The sequence below is a fragment of the Haliotis rubra genome, unplaced genomic scaffold, assembly GCF_003918875.1.
Source record: "Haliotis rubra isolate DU_JTF1 unplaced genomic scaffold, ASM391887v1 Scf11, whole genome shotgun sequence".
NCBI lineage: Eukaryota > Metazoa > Mollusca > Gastropoda > Lepetellida > Haliotidae > Haliotis > Haliotis rubra.
The window spans coordinates 2299448-2317864 of NW_025765003.1; the positions used below are offsets into that span (position 1 = coordinate 2299448).

The window sequence follows — 18417 nt, forward strand, 5'->3', positions numbered from 1 at the left end:
TTATTGTATTTGTTTTCATTCAATTTATGTTGATTATCAAAGATGCATTCCACATGTTTGTTTTTATGCTGTCACATGCTAGATCTTGCCGTCAGTGATCACCAATAGTAGGCCGATTTGAGATTGTATGGTATTGTGTTAAGCTGGAAATTCAGGTATTATTCAGTGGGAGTTATCTGCCCTTACTTTCTGTCTCCAACAAGACGAGATGTAACACAACCACGGATACTGCTTGTAATTTAAAGATTGGCTTTACGACAGTAATCTTGTGGTGTTAATACACTTTCCCATATCAAAATTGAAGTTTTAAGAAATCAATATTTGTTTCGATGCAGGTTCACGGCACATTGTTGAAGGCTATATGTTTCTTTGTGGATATGCGATGTATTATTTATGTCAGTTACGTTTTGATATTTTATAATTTTGTACCATTTAATCTTTCACATGTTTGAGCCCATTAGGGCAGTATGACTCTCCTTCATAGGTACATTAAAAATGTGTAATTCTATTATAGAACAATAGTGTTGACGTGGCAGTGTTAATATCTAGCGTCAAAATTGAATGTTGGCACAAAATTCAAAGGGAACATAGCAATAGTATGGTTTAAGAAATCAATATTTGTTTCGATGCAGGTTCACGGCACATTGTTGAAGGCTATATGTTTCTTTGTGGATATGCGATGTATTATTTATGTCAGTTACGTTTTGATATTTTATAATGTTGTACCATTTAATCTTTCACATGTTTGAGCCCATTAGGACAGTATGACTCTCCTTCATAGGTACATTAAATATGTGTAATTCTATTATAGAACAATAGTGTTGACGTGGCAGTGTTAATATCTAGCGTCAAAATTGAATGTTGGCACAAAATTCAAAGGGAACATAGCAATAGTATGGTTTAAGAAATCAATATTTGTTTCGATGCAGGTTCACGGCACATTGTTGAAGGCTATATGTTTCTTTGTGGATATGCGATGTATTACTTATGTCAGTTTCGTTTTGATATGCTAGTACCATATCATTTATCATATGCTTGAGCCCAGTGAAACAGTGTGGTTTTCAGTTATGCGTACATTACATATATTAAAGTGTTGAAAAATGGCGCTGACATGACAGCGTTGAGAAAAGGCATGTTTTGCAGTGAGTTATGTCATCACTAATTAACTGTTAAGTCATCCTATTTCTTGTGAAACACTCAGAGTATGAGTGGGGCTAATACGTACGTCCCACACTACAAGAGTTTCTTAGAGATAAACAACAATTCTTGTGAAAATAAAGTAGATGTTCTGCCAAACAATACCAAGTTGCAAGGTTGAAACTGAAAAATAAATATTAAAGCTCATAGTTCCCCAACCGACTTCACCCAACTCCACCCACATCCATTCGACCCAAACCCCTTCCGGAATACCAAATGGTAAAAGTCACTCCCAACCCCCGACCCGCCTCCTTTGAACTACCTACAAGCTTACAACCTGTAAGAGAGTTCCAATCAGCTTATGGCCAGGCTGCTAAGACACTGGACAACAATGCTATCAATCAGAAATATAAATGCACTTTCAGACATTGTTGGTATTCACCACGAGTGCAATACACATATATATTCCTGTGCTAGTCATATTCCTTGTCGATAGTCAGTCACGTGTATAATCATTAATAATAAATTATCTTCCTCAGATAGTTTCGACAGGACAAACACCGACAGCTACGTTTCTTGGAAGTAGAAAACCGATCTTCTGTTATCCATTATCGCAAGCATCAATTTACGTCATATTGCTACTTTTGATGTTTTGAGCTATTCTAGAAAATGTGAGAGTGTGCGAGTGAGTTGGGTTTTACGTCTCTTTTTGCAATATTTCAGCAATACCACGGTGGGGGACACCAGGAATGGGCTTCACACATTGTGCCCATGTGGGGAATCGAACCCAGGTCTTCGGCGTGACGAGCGAACGCTTTAACCACGAGGCTACCCCTCCGCCCCCGAAAATGTTAGAAACCATTGATTATTCAAAGAATTGTCAGAAAGGTTTTGAGATATATTGTCACTATTCAGATCTTTATGACGTGATAACAAAGATTGTCTTTTCATGACTAGCAATGGTGAGTGGGTGAGTTTAGCTTTACGCCGCTTTAGCAGTATTCCATCAATATGAAGGCGGTGCACACCAGAAATGAGCGTCACACATTGTACCCGTGTGGGTAATCGAACATGGGCGAGCGAACGCTTAACCACCAGGCTACACCACCGCCCGACTAGACGTAAACATCAAACAGAACTGTTGTATTAAACACTGAATGCTGTATGCAAAGCTAATGTAACTGACGCATTTGTACATACATTAATCTTGTGTTAATTCGTTCATTATTCGCACTAATTCGAGCTAATATGTCCTTGGTTCAGACAACAAGCACTTATTTTGTATTCAAACTGTGTGAATATCGATATTGTATTTTTAATAAATTGTAATAACGTTGGACTATCAAACGACTAAACTGTACTGCCATGGTTAACAATGAAGCTTACTGGAATCAATTGCCATTGTTTCCCACAACCTACTGCTGTATCTGACGTGACTATCGTTGAAGCGATGCTATTTGATCTTGCATCGTGAATATCGTAATTAAAGAGCCGTTGCATCATGATGCGCGCGCAGCTTTTTATCACCGCAATCATCTGTCCCATTGAAGCGGAATGAAGCATTTTTAGATAAACAGGAAGCTGTATCAAGTGAAGCTGACGCTTTATTGCGATGATGGGTAAGATTCCCGTTCCCAAATGACCAATTTCGAATGCTTAGCGCAGTGTTCTTCTTATGTGCAACTCACATCTGCGACTGAATTTCAGCAAATCCGTCGGCTCGCTGCAAGAGTGCGAAGTTCTCCTCTCTTGATCTAATACCAAACACTGTGAAGTAAGGTTTCTGCATCAGATGAGCTAAACAATTGAGTGTTAGAGCGTAACAAGTTTCTCAACAGATTCCGTTGGGATTTGATTGTGAATAACTTTGATTTGGTAGCCGTCTTGCAAGTCCCAATGCCTGCTTTAGCAGACAATGGGGAACATTCCTGGAGTTAAATCCCCTTGCCTCTTGGAGCGCTGCTTAGTTACTCTGTGGTCACTCTGATACTGGCATATAGGCGAATTATCAGAAACCTAAACTTAAATCGACATTAAACCTACTTTTGTCAAAGGTTCTTATATTACGAATTACAGAAGCTGGAAGTTACCCCGACTGAAGACAGTTGTCAAAGCACGAAGAACTAGCGTGTCTGGACAAAAAATAATGCTAATAGATCGGTACAGCAGTTATTATAATATTGTAGTTGCTTTGTGAATTCGTCAAACCATTTACTCCCCACTATGTCACATTACACAGAGCATTAACGGCGTCGTAATAGTTGTTAGAACATAGGATTAGTGTACACTGAAATTAGCGTTAGACAAATAACGTTAGCACTGATCTGATTACGCGCACAACATAAGTGCTTCAGTTTTCGTTCACGTAAACAACCTATTCTCATAGCCTATAACGCTTTGGGATGCAATGGAAAGAGGAAATGCTATGTCAACGGATCGTTTTCGAGAGGATATGAAACATAAATAATTTTTATCGAATTAACGACTCGTTGACAGTGTGTTCAACAAAATATATTACACCCATTCACACGATAAATAAGCACACGACTTCCGGTTTATAGTTTCTACATACATACATGTTATCAAAATCTGACCGTTCATACCACATAACTTAATGGGATGGGAAGTTTGTACATGCTTCTCCATAAAAAAAAAATTCATCACTATGTGAATAACCTCCTATGCCACAATTCATGACACCCCTTTGCATATGTCATATTCAAAATCAATTAAACCCACCCCCACCCCATAATTTTAAGCATAATCTTTTTTATGTACAAATTTGCTTACCCCCTAGTACATGTGTACAAAATTGATGACCTCTACCTTTCCAGAAGAAAATAGGTGATCCCCCTTAAATTCATCATCACCTCACACCCTACATCCCCCAAATATATTATGAACGGTCCCTTAGGCCATTATTCAATCCCCAAAATGTACAGTAAATTGGCATAATGACCCAACATCAATCTGTACCATTTTTAAAGACTGTCTCCTCTCAACACAAATAACCAGTATCTAAATGACAGATCACATTTTGAAAACACAAGAATATTATTTGAAATTGTGTTTCAGGTGTTGTCAAATAATGTAACTAAGCATGGGTTAAATACTGAAATATTATAAACACATTGAACCATTACTGGAGGTCTGAACTATCTGATGCCAGAAGCAAGGGGGTATCGGGTTCATTGTCTTTAAAGGTGGGAGCCTTTTAAATTTGAATACAAATATTTCACATTTGTTATTCCAGCATGTGTGAAGGGTTTGCAAATTACATCAAAGCTCATCACAATTATAATGGACTCACAGTGTCAGTGAACATAGTGTGTATTGAAATACTGAAACAAGGAATAATTTAGCTTTTGAATGGTATTCTAAATGGTACAACTGAGATTCTACAATACTTATGATTATTCTCATGTGTCAATTATATATCATCAGACAAAAATTATCGAAGTCTGGGTTGTCATTTCAGTTTTTATTGTTCAACATATTATATTCTGCATGTATGGACATTCATAAATATATACATACATACAGTAAAAAATGATGATCTCCTTTGAAGAACCTTGATTAACACTTACATCAGATGCATGTTGATGTTTTCCACACTGACAATCATACTGTCAATATTGCTGTACAGATAATTTAGGTAACATGCATATGCACCAAAAATGGAAGTACAACAGTGAAGTCTGAATATTTTGACAGTCCTGTGTAAATGAAAATTGCTGCAGCACTAAGCATAATAGTTAGTACTGGAAGCACTGCATGTTTGTCTCTCTGTGTTGATATACAGTTACTTTCATATTTGGCCTCTGCCCAGTCTGGAGAGAAAATGTTTGTCTCAATATTCTTGCCATCAAAATCATCATGGCTGATACAGTCCAGGGAAAGAACTGGTCATACAGCATCTGTTTTTCTCTGTTGTCGCAGAGGTGTTCATCCTGAAAAACATCAGTGGAGTATTACTATCCAAACTGATACAGGGTAATATTATCTCATGACTGCCAGTTATGAGAAAATGTATCAATATCAGATTTAAGTTACTATTGTGGAGAAAGACATGTCACATAATGAACATATTCATTCGGATAAGCCAAAGGTGGAAAACATTCTTCTTAACAAATGTTTCAACTATGGAGAAGCATAATTTAAATATGCTGACATTTTTTCCTTCTCTGAGTGGCATTTAGAAGTTGGTGTGATGAACAACAAGGAGAGTTCTATGGATATACAACTTCTTTTTAATAAAATATGACCGACATTGTGGTGTAGCTACTAACACCGTTATCAAGCAAGTAACTCTCCTCGTTATTTTGTTTCTATAGGGAGATATGTCTGATACAAAGAAGTTTGTTTAACAAGTACACCAGACATTATTCAGACAAATTCATACCAAAAGTAAACAAACATTAACCTGTATCATGTGTATTCTGGAATCACCTGGGCCTCTTCTTTGTGGACAACAGGCACCTGTAGGGAGATGTAATATAATGCAGTAAAGGGAAAAAGTCAGTTGTGTATTATCATTCTTGGTAAACTTTAATTCCACAATGAACATGATGAAGGGAGCAAAGGTGTTATTGTCAGAAATAAACAACTTTGCAAACATGTATATAATGATGCTAACTTGCTTTTTAAAAGCAAGAAGCAAATGAAAGTTAACCCACAGGTTCACATGAAAATTTACTTGTGAAATGCCAGTTACCTTAAAACATTGAAAATAATAAATTGGGGTCTGTTCCAATGTACTTGCCTACTCAACCTACTTGTCATCAGGAGATATAAGCATATGTGAAAATATCATGATCACATACATTAGATTTTAAGTAGATTACTCAATATAACTCAGGTGTCAAACTGACAACTGTATTTAAGATGCATGACCAGGTGCTGTATGAGAGAAGACAAGCAGGTAAAATCAACAGGCCATATCAAGTGATGAATGCTTTGCTAAGATATAATTGGAAAGAGTTCCTTAGTACCCCCGCCTATTTTTGGGATGAGCAAACACTATAGTTTAGTCTATAGTTTATAGTTAACAATTAGGTTAGGTAAAGCGAAAAGATTGTGTACTGTAAGTTTTGATGATTACTACAGTGAGAGGCCCCTAATGTTTCGCGTGAAAAGTTTTGTACAGCATGTGTCCCTCTAGAAGCAACACATTCTTTTTCCCTGAATCGATTCAAAACCCCTGCTCGTAATTTCGGTTGGCATGCCCGTTAACTTAATTTGGCAAGAAGAATAACAATAACAACCTTTTCTTCAATCTGTAAAAGATACAAAATACGTGGTACTTACCATAATTAGTTACAGTAACGAAATCGCTCTGTCAGAAGTGGAAATGGCACACAACACTGAGAGTGAGACCAGCGAGAGCTGACGGCTACCTCGTCATGCTTTTGTTTCATTCGTCGCTACTTCGAATGATAGTCAACCACCATTTCAGCAAGTTTTGACCTCTCGGACACGTCGAACCTCTATTGCAGCATCTCGAGGCACGGCAGCACGTCTCAGGCATCGTAATATTGCTGCGCATTTGAAATCCACCGTGCAAGAAACTTTGAACGCCATCATTATGCCGTAAGTACACTTAGGACCGTAGTGATTGGCACCATCTATTGGTGAAGCAGTAAAAGGAGATAACTGAGGAATGTTCCCCATTAAAGCTGTCAAAAAGACCACACACCCTAAACTACCGTTACCTGCAACTGGCAGGTATCATAGATGGCAGTGTTTCGGTGTTTCATTGTGAATACATTTCATTGTGAATTCATTCAAACTACCAGAGCTCCGTTTCACAGGGCATCCAGGGCGCTACCCTTACTTTAACTAGACAGTCTGGCATCGCTTTATAAAACGGGGCCCACTTTACTATGAAATTAGAAATGGTAAATTTATCTGTAGCAGTTCACTACAATCTATTAACCAGCGCAAGGAAAGCAAGGGTCTTCAATTCCGTGAACAGGATGTGTACTTGTAAGTTTGTGCATGTTTTTGCATGACATGACGTCATTTTCCAAATGTGTACACACACCAAATAAACCAGATTATGTCATCGTAATCATGGTCATGTTTCCCCACAACTCTTTGTTTTCACTATGAAATTCCTTTGAAATTGAAATCTTTGACACATTTGATATACTAGGTCATTAAAGTTGATGACTCGAGAAAATATAGGTGTTGCTTAATCTCAATTTCAAAATGTATGTGACAGTTAATACACTTTATTGCTGTTCTACCATCATTCAGATTTGCAATATTCAAGCAGAATCGCCATAGTCTGTAAATAACTGGGTCTGGACCAGAGACACCAAGGAGAAAATGAATGGGTAAGACGCTACTTAAGAGCTGTATATGGGTTTGAACGCTGGGTCGGTTGTGTCACAGCGTTCAAGCTTGCTGGACACTCTGAACTGTCAGTGATGACGTTCATGGAAGCCATTGTGAACAAGGTCTTTGGAAAGAAAAGCAGAAGAAAGTTAATATTCATTTTATTCCAACAAAGTTAAATTCAAAATAGTGAAATATCTATTCCAAAACACGCAATGTCAAACATTCAAAATGCATGATCTCCACAACATCAGTCATACCTGTACACATTGAGTACATATAAAGCCTTGAACCTTGACTTGCAGCACTAGTGATGTTCCACGGACGTATACTCACGTAACAGTGAGCGTCTGAGTAATTTGTGTTTTATACCATTTAAACATTATTTCAGCCATATGCCCATGTATCAATTTAGTGTTGGATGGTTGCGTAAAATGATGCATTTCGTTAATAGACTAGGTGAAAACCATGGGCGCGGATATGCCTTGACACAGAGATCTGAGATCCAAACATATACATGAGGATCCTTGCAGGGGTAAGGGACGCTACTCTGAACATATAACTCGGACGTCTCGGCCACCCCAGCCAGTGTTCGCATGTTCCAATAAACCATCTACTGGTCCAATAAACATTAAACTCTGTGTGTTGATATTTTGTTTAAGCACACATATTTAGATTCCAATTGATTAAAAGCCAAACAACAGCGTCAGTAGGGTAAATTATCTGATATATTTCTTTCCCAAATTTCCCATGAGCTAAAATGTCATAAGCGATCTTTTAAAAACGACTCAACTGGAAATGAAGAATAATCAGAATTTCTAAAAACACATTTCATTAAAGCATGCAAATGCTTGTTTGCTACTCATAAAAACAAAACACAACTCCACAGGAAGTAAAATATATTGTCTGCACTATCATTAGGCGTGCATATGATCAGTGACATCTCTGTACTAATAAATAACAGCTACAAAGAACACGCATGTCGACCATGCATCAGAATACATTATTTAAATATCCACATAGGGGCGTCGTCCATAGGAACGACCTCCTCCATGTTGAAGTAGTCGTTGACACCACTTATGTCTCAAAACCATTCTGACAATTCTTTGAATAATCAATATGATTTCTCAAATCTTCCTGAGTAGCTCCAAATATTATAAGTAGCAATATGTCGTAAATTGATGCTGGCAATAACGGATAACAGAACATCGGTTTTCTACTTCTAGGAAACGTAGCTGTCGGTGTTTGTCTAGGCGAAACTATCTGAGGAAGATAATTTATTATTAATGATTATTAATGAATTTCTACTCGCACTGTCATCACTGGTACTGATGTCGACTCTCTTAGCAGGCTGTCCATTTGCTGATTGGAACTCTCTTATAGGTTGTAAGCTTCTGGGCAGTACAAAGGAGGTGGGATTGGGGATTTGAGTGAGCTTTACCATTTGGTATTCTGGGTAGGGGGTTGGGTCGACTGGGTGGGGGTGGGGTTGGGTGAAGTCGGTTGGGGGAACTATCAGCTTTAATATTTTTGTTTCAGTTTCAACCTTGCAACTGGGTATTGTTTGGCAGCACATCTATTCTATTTTCACAAGTATGATCATAATACTTTCCTCAAGCATTTTCTAGAACAATAACCAATGCTCAGTTCCATAGTCACTTTGGTAGTGGTAGTTCATCTCAAAGAAACTCTTATAGTGAGGAACATACTTATTAACTACCACTGGTAGTTTTGCTAGTAATTTGATGACCTAACACATCAGACAGTGATGACAGAATTATAATCACTGCACTGACCGGTCATATGTCCATTGTAGTTTTGCTAGTAATTTGATGACCTAACACATCAGACAGTGATGACAGAATTATAATCTCTGCACGGACAGGTTATATGTCTATGATAGTTTTACTAGTAATTTGATGACCTAACACATCAGACAGTGATGACAGAATTATAATCACTGCAGGGACAGGTCATATGTCAACACTTTCATGTCAACACGTCAGGTCAACATATACGTCGACACCATGTCTTTTGTTAACAACCCGTGAAGGTCCGGGTTAGAATTGATCTTCTGTAACCCATGCTTGTAAGAGGCGACTAACGGGATCGGACGGTCAGCCTCGCTGACTTGGTTGACACATGTCATCTGTTCCCAATTGCACTGATCGATGCTCATGCTGTTGATCACTGGATTGTCTGTTCCAGACTTGAATATTTACAGACCGCCGCCATATAGCTGGAATATTGCTGAGTGCGGCGTAAAACTAAACTCACTCACTCTTTTATTAACACTGTGTCATATGTCAATACTAGGCTAGATATCAACACTGTCACGTCAACACTATTGTTCTAAATTACACATATTTAATGTACCTATGAAGGAGAGTCATACTGCCCTAATGGGCGCAAACATGTGATAGATTAAATGGTACAATATGGTAAAATATCAAAACGTAACTGACATAAATAATACATCGCATAACCACAAAGAAACATACAGCCTTCAACAATGTGCTGTGTACCTGCATAGAATCAAATATTGATTTCTTAAATCTTCAATTTTGATATGAGCAAGTGTATTAACACCACAAGATTACTGTCGTTATGCCAATCTTTAAATTACACGCAGTATCCGTGGCAGTGTTGCATCTCGCCTTGTTGGAGACAGAGAGTAAGGGCAGATAACTCGCACTGAAAGATACCTGAATTTCGGGCCTACAACAATGGCATATAATCACAAATCAGCCTACCGTCGGTGATCACTGACGGCAAGATCTGGCATGTGACAGTATAAAAACACACACGTGGAATGCATCTTTGATAATCGACATAAATTGAATGAAACAAATAAAATAACAATAGTCAACATCGGAATATACATATTATCAAGACACGATATTGATCCCTTGAGGTAATGTTCCTTATTGATACATTTTTTCCGGAATATACTGATACAGATTGAATGTGTAAAAAGTGTTTCCATCCTAAGAAGGAACGGGAGGCCATATCATCTGAATCGATCCTCCAGGTGAAAATATGATATATTGTTTTCTTCTTACCACAAAAGATCATTTTTTTTCTTCGAATTTAGCAAATGAAACTGCCAAATAAATTACAATAAATAAAGCCTGTTGAACATATATCTTACGAACTTTCAAAACAAAGCAAATTTTGCCAAATTAAAATTGATTTAAAATTGGAATTATTTGTATACTTTTCAACTTAACGTCCTGATTTTCCTAAAGAAAATCAGTAAACCCATGAAAACGTCTGGCTTAAGTATTCTTTCCTTCATGCAGGAAAGGGCATCGAGGCGTTGAGTGTCATATTTCCGGATAAGACATATCTATTTAATGACTTACGGTTTCACTTTCAGGACATAGAACATTCATCACCAACAAAAACATCGATCTTATCCAGCATGTAAAGGGTATACATAGAATATCTACATAAATCTCACGTTCCCAAAACACACATTGGAGGAAACACCATCCTGTTCATTGGATTAAGTGAATTTTGATTTACATGTTATACTCACAAAACTACCTCCGTCGGTATAATTATAAAATAATGCGATAATTGCGGTAACTAATTTAGTAGTTGCAACAATGTCGTATCTCATTGAATAACTAAATCTTTAAGTTTTATAAATGCAACATGTTTAAATCTTCGGGGAATCTATAGTGCATCAGTGTATCTCGATTCTGGGAAAGAAAACTGACAGTAAAATATAACTCCGAGCTGAACAATATCTATTCCATATCAATATTTCACATGAAATTCTTGATATGATTAAAAGAATTTGTTGGGCAAATTTGATGTGTCAAGTCCAATTTTAAACACATTTGAAACCAAAAAAGTCGAAAGGATTGAATTCACAAGTAGTCATTGTCAAAAATGAGTAACGACAGCCACTGTTCCACCGTCAGGGCATCTGCTAATTAAAGTCAGATTATGATGATGTAAGAAATAGAAATCCATGATATTATATTGCCTCTCTCTTTTGTAAACTCTCTTTGGGATTTGAAATTGGTACAAACAAAACGAGATGGACTCACGTTTGCCAACTCATCGCTCAAGCGCCATTATCTCCAGTGCTTTCAGCTTAATGGTAGGTGTTTGACGAATGTGAAACGCTTCTCATCATGACATGGGTTCACTCAACTCTGAAGGTTCGCTGTCATCGCTGTTTGATATGATAACAGATCGTAAACAGAACAGTCATTTGGTTAAGATGTTGCGTTATTAGAACCAAAAGAAACACAGTTTATTCCATTTCCTTAGCGGGGTTACAGATAACAGAACTCTAAACAGACAATGTGAAAATAACTAACTGTTTAAAGTGTGGCGAGGACGCCCACCATCCTTCCGACAAGGATGTTAAAATCCATCAAATTAAACTCTTCCTTCAGAACCGAACTTTAAGTATACGCCCTGCCATGAATCCGTTCCCTGATATATCTGTCGCTGCATCCTTGAACGACTATTTTCATCTAACATGGCACTTGGAGGGAAAAGCAGGAGGGTTTCCATTTCTCACCAAATTCCCTGCATTGACGTGAAAATTAGTTATCTCCTGACTCCATCATCAGCTGATGGGGCGTAATAACTTGGGGCTATCAAACGACTAAATTGAACAGCCTAGGTTAACAATGAAGCTTACTGGAATCAATTGCTATTGTTTCCCGCGACCTACTGCTGTATTTGACGTGACTATCGTTGAAGCGATGCTTTTTGATCTTGCATCATGAATATCGTAATTAAATAGCCGTTGCATGATGATGCGCGCGCAGCTTTTTATCACCTCAATCATCTGTCCTATTGAAGCGGAATGAAGCATTTTTTTAGATAAACAGGAAGCTGTATTAAGTGAAGCTGGCGCTTTATTGCGATGATGGGTAAAATTCCCGTTCCCAAATGACCAATTTCGAATGCTTAGCACAGCAATCTTCTTATGTGCAACTCACATCTGCGGCTGGATTTCAGCAAATCCGTCGGCTCGCTGCAAGAGTGCGAAGTACTCCTTTCTTGATCTAATACCAAACACTGTGAAGTAAGGTTTCTGTATCACATGAGATATACAATTGACGATTAGAGCGTAACATGTTTCTAAGCAGACTCCGTTGGGATTTGATTGTAAATAACTTTGATTTGGTAGCCGTCTTGCAAGTCCCGTGGCCTGCTTTAGCAGACAATTAAGCTGTCAGAAAGAACAAATCCCTCTAAACTACCGTTACCTGCAACTGGCATGTATCAAAGATGGCAATGTTTCGGTCGTTAATTGTTAAAACATTCCAACTATCCAAGCTCCATCAGGGCGCTACGACTCCTTTATCACCCCCACGTTTAACCAGACAGACTGACATCGGTTTATGAAACGGGGCCCACTTTACCATGAAAGTAAAATAGCACGACGATTCGTTACATGTGTCCATTCTCACACTCGAATCAATCACAATTTACAATTCAACCACAAATGGATCTTTCTAGTGTCGAACTCACAACACTAGCTGGGTTGCAAACAGATTCAGTCTAAGAAAATATCCACAAATATCTTCAAAAGTAAAGAAATAAGTCTGCTCTCATATATTGAGTCTCTTTTACAACACAATTCAAATAGTACATTTATCTGTAGCAGTTCACTACAGTCTATATCTTCACCAGCGCAAGGATCCTTCAGTTCCGTGTACCGTGGACAAGATAAACTTGTTCAAGAAAAGTGAATATGTTTTGAAGGAATGACGTCATTTTCCAAATGTGTACAATCTTCAAATAAACCAGATTATGTTATGGCAATCATGGCTATTTTCTTTGTCAACTCTTTGTTTTCACTATAAAGGTCAAATGGAATGGAAATATTTCACACATGTGATGCGCCAGTTCATTAAAGTTGCAGGATCTGAGAAAATATGGTTGCTGCTTAATTTCAATTTCCAAATGTATATTATACATTATACACCATATTGCTGTTCTACCGTCATTCAGATTTGAAATATTCAACCAAAAATTGCGACAGTCTGTAAATAACTGGGTCTGGACTAAGACAATGACAAAATGAATGGGTAAGACCGTACATGAGAGTTGTACATCGGTTTATTCATTGGTTCGGTTGTATCACCGCGTTCAAGGTTGCTGGACACTCTGAAGTGTCAGTGATCACGTTCATGGAAGCCATTTTGAACAAAGTCTTTGAAAAGAAAAACAGAGTAAAGTTAACATTAATTTTATTCCAACAAAGTTAAATTCAAAATAGTGAAATACCTATTCCAAAACACGCAATGTCAAACATTCAAAATGCATGATCTCCACAACATCAGTCATACCTGTACACATTGAAATCCAACAAGTGTTCATATAAATCCTCGAACCTTGACTTGCAGCACTAGTGATGTTCCACGTACGTATACACAATAACAATGAGTTCATTAATGCAGTTCATTAATGAAATAGTAGGAAAACACGCCTCTGACAAAGAGATCTGAGATCTGAACATATGTATGAGGATCCTTGCACGGGTGAGGGTCGCTACTACTACCCATCACAAGTTTAGACTCACTAGTGTAAATGTAGCCACTTACTTCAGTCAACTGTTCTAAAGTAGATTTTGCAAAATATTCCATACTGTCTAAAGGTACTGTTTACACATTACCCGATTTATTGTAAAACAAATTCGTAACGTTGAAAAGACTACTGTCATGAGCCCAATAAATGATGAAACTCAGTGAAAATTGGCGAATTCTTAACCAAAACTTTACACCAAAACGCAGCTGTTCACAGTGTACGATATTTACACATGCTTTTCAGCAATTTGATGCATGGTCCTCATGTAATTCATTTGCATAAGGTTCCCCAACGTTAGGGTTAACCACATATATAGACATAACATATAGTGAATGCTTTACGAGTAAAACAAAATGATGGTAGTATATAACTCGGAAGCCTCGGACGCCCCAGGCAGTTGCCCTGTTCCAATAAACTATCCAATGGTCCAATAAATATTAAACTCTGTGTGTTGATATTTTCTTTTGAGCACACTTATTCAGTTTTCAATTGATTAAAAGCCAAACAACAGCGTCAGTCAGTTATACGTAGGGCAAATAATCATATATATATCTTTCCCAAATTTCCCATGAGCTAAAATGTCATAAGCATTCTTTTAAAAACGACTCAACAGGAAATGAAGAATAATCAGAATTTCTAAAAACACATTTCATCAAAGCATGCAAATGCTTGTTTGCTGCTCACAAAAACAAAACAACTCCACAAAACGGAAAATACATTGTCTGCACTATCATTAGGCGTGCATATGATCAGTGACATCGCTGTACCAATAAATAACAGCTACAAAGAACACGCATGTCGACCATGCATCATAATACATTATTTAAATATCCACATAGGGACGTCGTCCATCACAATGCTACCTCCTCCATGTTGAAGTGGTACTTGGGATATAGGACACCACTTATAGCGGTTGTGTCCTATCACAATTAGGACGCCATGACACCACATATACAGATTCTAGACCTTTGGTCAATCGTTGGCGTTGAGTGAAACGACTGTACACTAATTTAGAACCATCAAAAATATACCCCTTTTCCAAACACTATCAATCACCAACACATAATAAGAATGTAATAGAAAGAAACAGGTATGCATGCCCTGCCCTGTCGACAGCCCACACAATTGGAATAAAAAGTCAGTGTTTGTTGTCTGAACCAAGGACATATTAGCTCGAATCTGATTAACGAAAGATACACAAGATTAATGTATTTACAAAGGCTTCAGTTACATAAGCTTTGCATACAGCATTCAGTGTTTAATACAACAGTTCTGTTTGGTGTTTACGTCTAGTCGGGGCGGTGGGAAGACTTGTGGTTAAGCGTTCGCTCGTCCGTGTTTGATTACCCACACGGGTACAATGTATGAAGCTCATTTCTGGTGTCTCCCCGTTGTGATATTGCTGAAATATTGCTAAAGCGGCGTAAAGCTAAACTCACTCACTCACTATTGCTTGTCAAGACCAGGCAATCTTTGTTATCACGTCATAAAGATCTCAATAGTGACAACATGTCTCAAAACCATTCTGACAATTCTTTGAATAATCAATATGGTTTCTCACATTTTCTTGAGTAGTTCAAAACATCAAAAGTAGCAATATGTCGTAAACTGATGCTGGCGATAATGGATAACAGAAGATCGGTTTTCTACTTCTAGGAAACGTATCTGTCGCTGTGTTTGTCCAGTCGAAACTATCTGAGGAAGATAATTAATTATTAATGGTTATATTCGTGACTGACTATCGACCAGGAATATGACTAGCACAGGAATATATATGTGTATTGCACTCTTGGTGTCTCCAAACACAATAGTGACCATGAATACCAACAATGTCTGAAAGTGAATTTCTGCTCGAACTGTCATCACTGGTACTGATGTCGACTCTCTTAGCAGCCTGCCTATATGCTGGTTTGATCTCTCTTATAGGTTAAGGAGTACAAGGAGTCTGATGGAGGTTGGGGGTTGGGGTGGCAGTCTTAGAGACTGGCCATTTGTTATTCCGGGAAGGGGGTTGGGTCGAATGGGTGTGGGTGGGATTGGGTGAAGTCGGTTGGGGGAACTATCAGCTTTAATTTTTTTTCAGTTTCAACCTTGCAACTGGGTATTGTTTGGCAGCAAATCTATTCTATTTTCACAAGTATGATCATAATAATTTCCTCAAGCATTTTTATATGTTAATGGTAGTTTTGCTAACAATAACTGCACGGACAGGTTACATGTCTATGGTAGTTTTGCTAGTAATTGATGCAATGCTCACTGCAGTTCCATAGATCACTCTGGTTAGTGGTAGTTCAGTTTTGCTCAAACATCAGAAACTCTTATAGTGAGGAACATACTTATTATGTCACCACTGGTAGTTTTCACTGCTAGTAATTTGATGACCTAACACATCAGACAGTGATGACAGAATTATAATCACTGCACGGACAGGTCATATGTCAATGGTACTTTCTATAATTTGATGACAACACGTCAGACAGTCAACATATACGTCGACACCATGTCTTTTGTTAACAACCCGTGAAGGTCCGGGTTCATATGTCAACACTTGATCTTCAGTAACCCATGCTTGTCGTAAGAGGCGATTAACGGGATCGGGTGGTCAGGCTCGCTGACTTGGTTGACACATGTCATCGGTTCCGAATTGCGCAGATCGATGCTCATGCTGTTGATCACTGGATTGTCTGGTGCAGACTTGATTATTTACAGACCGCCGCCATATAGCTGGAATATTACTCTTTTATTAACACAGTGTCATATGTCAATACTACGCCAGATATCAACACTGCCACGTCAGCACTATCGTTCTATAATAGAATTACACATATTTAATGTACCTATCAAGGAGAGTCATACTACCATAATGGGCTCAAACATGTGATAGATTAAATGGTACAACATGGTAAAATATCAAAACGTAACTGACATAAATAATACATCGCATATCCACAAAGAAACATACAGCCTTCAACAATGTGCTGTGTACCTGCATAGAAACAAATATTGATTTCTTAAAACATGGTATGGCTATGTTCTCTTTCAATTTTGATATGAGTAAGTGTATTAACACCACGTACTGCACGAGATTAGTGTCTTAATGCCAATCTTTAAATTACACGCAGTTTATCATGGCAGTGTTGCATCTCGCCTTGTGAGATACAGAGAGTAAGGGCAGATAACTCCCACTGAAAAATACCTGAATTTCGGGCCTACAACAATAGCATATAATCAAAAATCAGCTTACCGTCGGTGATCACTGACGGCAAGATCTGGCATGTGACGGCATAAAAACACACACGTGGAATGCATCTTTGATAATCCACATAAATTGAATGAAAACAAATAACAATAGTCAACATTGGAATATATATACCATATATTATCAAGACACGATATTGATCCCGAGAGGTATTGTTCCTTATTGATACATTTATTCCGGAATATACTGTTACAGATTGAATGTGCAAAAAGTGTTTCCATCCTAAGAAGTAACCTCAATACCATCATTGGTTCGCTATGGAGTGCCACAGGGTTCTGTTCTGGGACCCCTCCTCTTCAGCTTGTACATTTTACCAATTGGAGACATCGTGAGAAGTCATTCCCTAAAATTCCATCTCTACGCTGACGATAATCAGTTGTATATTTCCATCAAACCATCAGAAGTTTCACAAGGAGTTCATAAGATCGAACGCTGCATAATGGATATCCGGGAATGGATGGCTGTCAACTATTTGAAGTTGAACGACAGCAAGACTGAGTTCCTTGCCATAGGCTGACGGCAACAGCTGCAGAAGATGCCACCTGTAATCACGCTCAAGATAGGAACTGAGGATGTGAAGACCTCAAACTCAGCCAGAAATCTGGGAATCATCTTCCAGTCCAACATGTCCCTAGATGAATATGTCAAGTCCCTCTGCAAGTCATGTTTCTTTCACATCTACAACATCGGCAAGATCCGCAACTTCCTAGACACCGAGACAACAAAGCTCCTAATGCAAACGCTTGTAATCTCAAAGCTGGACTATTGCAACTCACTCTTTTGCAACACGGCATCTTCAACACTTTCTAAATTGCAGAAAATTCAAAACGCAGCAGCTCGTGTGGTCTCTCGAACCCATCGCCATGACCATATATCGCCAGTTCTGAAATCCCTTCACTGGCTTCCAGTAAAGTACAGGATCTACTTCAAGAGCTCTTAGATCAAAAGATACGTTAAGACTAACACAGCCAAGCACTAAAACATCAATGGGTGATAGAGCCTTTTCTGTAGCAGCACCAGCTCTGTGGAACAATCTTCCAGTCACCCTCAGATGAACTGAGTCACATTCACAATTCAAGAACTTGCTCAAAACCTACTTCTTCAAGATGGCTTCTGAA

The 18417-nt window shown here is 38.1% G+C and overlaps 1 long non-coding RNA gene across 1 annotated transcript; it reads right to left on the reverse strand.

Moving 5' to 3' along the window:
- Positions 1 to 12514: 12514 nt before the first annotated feature.
- On the reverse strand, positions 12515 to 17082 carry LOC124284462. Its single transcript, XR_006900559.1, has 3 exons — positions 16900 to 17082; positions 15328 to 15329; positions 12515 to 12525 (listed from the first exon to the last, which is right to left on the reverse strand). It is a non-coding gene; the product is annotated as an uncharacterized LOC124284462 (long non-coding RNA).
- Between the last annotated feature and the right edge of the window lie 1335 nt (positions 17083 to 18417).